Genomic DNA, 5,000 nt, shown 5'->3' with positions numbered 1-5,000 from the left:
TCACGTCTTATATTCATCTATTCTTTTAAAAATAGGCTGAGATCAACATTATTCCGTAAAACCTGTGTTAATTTTTTTTTAATTTTTTTTTTTTTTTGCCAACGAACTACTGACAAATCTAAAAATTATAAAATTATTTCTTTTTAGATTGATATACGAGCAACTTTCAAACCTTTTCTAAATAAAGGAATTTTTAATCACTCCTCGACTCATATGATTATTTTTAAAATCTTCTAGGGAATATTGGTCGGCCATATTTCATAATCGTGTCATGGTAAATTTACAGTGAAGATGTGTTGCCAGAGTCATTTGCGCACACCTGGAGACTTTATTGTTGATAGCCCAAAAGATTCATCTCGCTCGATCTATGTTTATTTACACAATGGTGTAATGAAAGATGAAAAAGTTGTCGCTTGAAGCTCCAATAAATAGATAATAATAGGAGATTGACTTGTAGACTTAATTTAATAAATGAAGACAGATAATGTGTACGTTTCAGGTTTCCCTTTTATCATCAAAACACGGTGAATGGAACAGTAAAGACAATAGTATAATAAGAATACATTTTTTCCCCATTCGTAATAGCCTTTATTCTCCCGCCAATATTTCCACTATTTTATTTTTCAATGAACGACAAATAGTCCGTTTTCTTAGCGGCAAGTTCCGTGCGTTTTGTGCACTTTTTGTAACCAGCAAACTAAGTATACAAATTGGTGCAGAAAATTATGAAGATTCGAAAAATAGGTGGCTCCAAATACCATTTTTATTGAAAAGACCTTAAAATTCGTCGTAAAGTCTAGTGAAAACGCGCACTTTGTGACGTTTTGGCGCTCGATGACAAAAGTATTAAAAAAAAACATTCTCACCCATTAAGAACATCTTGATGTGTTTTTGATCGTGGAGATATTTTTGTTTTAATGTTTTCCATTATTATTTACCAAAAATATAGCTTTTAATTATTTTAAAACATTTTTTTTGATTCTTCTGACCGCAGAAAAAACCCCAATAAAAATTGTCCTTTTTTGCCCGTGCAACAAAACTATGAGTCATTAGGTCGACCTATCCTTTACTAAGTATGTACTAGGATGTCTTAGCGCCTGTAAACGAAAAAAACAACAACAAGAGACTAAAAAAAATATTTAAAGCAGTTAAAGAGGTTTCTTTCAACCATTGTGTACAGTACAATAATGCTAAATCGAAATGCGGTTTTGTCATCTGTCACCGCCTCTCCCTTCGAGATAACGACAGCTCCATCTACCGACAATGGCATCATGTGTTGTCTAAAAAATAACTGAGAGAATGAGTTTTGTCTTTTGAACGATGTCAACAAACTACAATTTTATTTTGTGCAATCGATATTCATTGAAAAGGTAAGGAACAATCTTTTTCATCTATTATAAATGTCTTATATCATCGTGATGTTATTTTACTTTATGCGCATGCTAGTGCGATAAGTATTGCGCAATGTATGACAAAAGAATTGAGTTGTGAAAAAAGAATTGGGTCAGATCAAAGCTGTCACAGTCATATCATAAGCCCCCAGGATGCAAAAGATAAAGTAAGATTATGGCCCATGCTTGGATCTGAACATATTTTTCTATCTTAGTATAATATAAGTTACATGTGCTATGTCAGTACTAAATTTAGACCCTTTTAGATTCAATTAGATATAGATTAGCCTGTCGATGATTGGTGATAGAATAACGGTGTTTATCATTACTGCTGACCGAGAAAGAAAAAAACATAACTAATTTATTATTAACTCAGTTGATCAAAAAAAGAACATCTCCACACACAATTCTACAAATACACGCTAATATTCACACACATTGCTTTACCTTTTGCATGTTCAGGTTTGTTTTTTTTAAACAATGTATTGACTTGTTTGTTATATTTCTACTTGCCAGCCTCACAGTCCTTTGTTTCCTTAAAAGCATCATGCCTGGGGACCTCGTCAAATGGGAATGCTAGTTTGATTTGTTGAATGGTCAAGATTGCAAGGACTAAAGTTCCATTCTAACAGGTATTTGGAAGTATGTGTTCGTTGTGTGCGTGTGTTGATGTTGTTGTTGTTGTTTTATTGTTGTTTTGCAGAGAATCTTACCACTGAGCTATCCAAGCCCCGTCAACTAATATGTGTTTAACCTTTCTCACGCAAACACACACACAAATACACACTAACACGCATACACACACACACACACACACACTCGCACGCACACAAACTTGTTCATTCTGTCATCTCTCAAGCTACCCTATATCGCCTTAAGATGGTAACATTTTCTGTAACTTGAGAAACTACGTAATTCACACTTTGTAGGAAATAACTTTAAATATTGTCTCTTGAGTATGTCATGGGGTTTTGATTTATTTTTCTTTCCTTCCTAGAATGCGCTAATATGGCAGGAGGAAAGAAGCGGCAGACATCCATTGTCGACTGTAAAAATCTGAACAAAGTTCCAAGACTCGATCAAGCTTCCCCTGAAATTGACTGGTCGAAGTGCCTGTTTTGTCAAGAAACCATTGAAAATTCTCCTCTCACAAACCCTAAAAAAGCAACCAAGTTAAATTGTATTGAAAACACTTATGTTGCCATTTCTGAGGATATCAAACTTTTTCATGACTCAGGTAGATTGCCAATAGCATTGAAATTCAATATTAACCAACCTGACTTGCTAGTTTTTTGAGAGACAATGATGGACTTTACCATAAGAATTGCAGACACAGGTTTCATAAATCAAAACTCAAAAGGCTTGCAAAGAAGATAAATCAATGTAATAGTGAAGCAGTTGCAAGTCCTGATACAAGAGGCACATTAAACACATCACATATAAGCAAACACTGCTTGTTTTGTAAGGGTTGTGAAGGGGAATTGACTGAGGTCCGGACTCCTGCTCTTTCACAAAAAGTCTACTAGGAAGCTGTCCTTCTTTCAGATACAAGTATTCTTAGAGTATTTGGTGAGGGTGATCTTATTGCGGTGGAAGCAAAGTATCATAAGCCTTGCCTTATACTGTTCCACAGAAGAGCAGACGATTTTAGATGTAAAAATACTTCAGACAACAAATACAAAACACACATTGCAGAATGCAAACAGGATATTGTCAATTTTATTGATCAACAACAAGCTCGCACAGACACAAATGTTGTGTTTAAGCTGAATGATCTCTACAATTTACTTTTGTCAAAATTAAATGCCATAAATTTGTCGGATGTATATGTACATAAAACTAGATTCAAAGAAAATTAACTATCGAGAGTTCCTTCTTTAATGGAATACAGGGATGGGCGGGAAGTCTTGCTTACTTTCAAAGAGGGGAATATTATTTCACAAGCAGCTATTTCCGATTTAGATTCAAATGATGATCTTGCAATACAAAAAGCCGTTGATATTATAAGAGCAGAAATAAGAAATCATACATTCATATCACCCCTCAATATAGATCATGATAGCATTGTCAATAGTGTACCACACAAATTAGTGAAAATTGTGAATGGCATTTGAAGTGGTCAGTGTTCGCTAAGTTTAGGTCATCAGAATCGACATACCATGACAATTTCACAGTATATCATGTTGAACCTCAACAACAAAAGCCCGCAAAATTCAGGTAGCACTAGAAAACAGTTGTCCAAGGAAACCCCAATCCCCGTTTATTTAGGAGTCATGGTTTTTGCCAAAACCAGAAAGAAAGGTCTTATTGATAAACTGTCTGCTCTGGGTTTATCAATTTCCTATGCTAGGGTAAAAGATATTACAGCTGAAACTAGTAAAAGAATTTGCCAGTTCTATAAAGAGACAAGTATTTCAACATCATCCAGAGATTTGTCTGTTTGTTGTTTGACAGAGCAACCAACTTATCTGCTGTCAATGAATGCCGGCGTGAACTTTTTACAAAAAAGTCACGCCTTCGAGACAATATGCCGCCAACTCGTGAAGCTCTCAAACAGCATTTAAATCGAGCAGTTTACCAAGCTGGTTATGTATGGAAACGCTCTCTTGCTAAAGACCCTAGTCTTCCTTCCAAATCAGATTTTGGTTGGAAAGAAGATGGGATGCCAAAGTGGTCCACTTTGACTGACCTTACACATGCCTCACAAAATCTGATTAAATGTAACTGTTCATCAAAGGGATGCTCCAAAAGATGCAATTGTGTTAAGGCATCTCTTCCATGTACTCTGTTATGTGCCTGCAATGGTCAATGTTCTAGAGACAATAATTGACTTTAAACACGTTTTTCAATTGTATGTTTTCAACAATGTAATTTTAAAAAAGGGATGTAAATCTATAATAATGCTGCTGTTAAATATGTACACAGAAAAAAATGTTTTAAATGGTTCAATTCTTCATTGAATAAATATGTATTGTACAATATATATATATAAATTTAAACGTGTTATTTGGTATATGGTAGTGATACATTGTACTCTTATGTTTGAGAGTGATTGTACGTGTGTGTCGGGAGGAGAAGGGGTACTTGCTTTGGCAGTTGAATTGTCTATTATTGTTTGTTTTTATTAATCAAATTAATATTGCTTGATTTTAGAGGATGTGAAGATTAAAAAATGTTTTTGAAATGCATGGCATTTCAAATATATGTCAGATTCTAAACCATTTAAACAGTTTCCAGGAAGGAGATATATATTTTTTTTAATTTCCTGAAAAATCCCAATTGAATTTCGTATTTTCTTATATATTTCAATAAAATTCAAATGGAAAAATATTTTCTGAGTCCAAAGTGCGCAAGGGAATAGCAAAATAACCACATCATTATAAAATATTTATAAAACCGTAATTTTTTGAAAAAAAAAATAAAATGTTGAAAAAATGTATTTTGTCACCTTTAAAGGGCAATAACTCGTGGTTCCAGCTATATTTCAACTTGGAGCCACCTATTTTCGAAATCCTCATAAAATTCTGCACTTTGTGTGAAAATTTCATGCTGGTTACACGATTTGCACAATTTTTCCATTAAGGGAACGGACTAAAAAGAGAGAAGGAA

At 34.1% G+C, this 5,000-nt stretch overlaps 1 protein-coding gene and 1 long non-coding RNA gene across 2 annotated transcripts in view; both read left to right on the top strand.

Moving 5' to 3' along the window:
* LOC144976889 (ATP-dependent RNA helicase Ddx1-like) overlaps positions 1 to 5,000 on the top strand; it is a 565,840-nt gene that overhangs the window by 289,221 nt on the left and 271,619 nt on the right. The window lies entirely within an intron of this gene.
* On the top strand, positions 648 to 2,594 carry LOC144976890 (uncharacterized). The gene is made up of 3 exons (XR_013646180.1): positions 648 to 1,370; positions 1,908 to 2,023; positions 2,389 to 2,594. It is a non-coding gene; the product is annotated as an uncharacterized LOC144976890 (long non-coding RNA).

The sequence above is a fragment of the Berghia stephanieae genome, chromosome 7 (assembly GCF_034508935.2).
Source record: "Berghia stephanieae isolate SIO BIC M18660-M18661 chromosome 7, UCSD_Bste_1.3, whole genome shotgun sequence".
Taxonomy (NCBI): domain Eukaryota; kingdom Metazoa; phylum Mollusca; class Gastropoda; order Nudibranchia; family Aeolidiidae; genus Berghia; species Berghia stephanieae.
The sequence above is the reverse complement of the archived record's forward strand: the minus strand, read 5'-3'. Positions and strand labels throughout refer to the sequence as shown.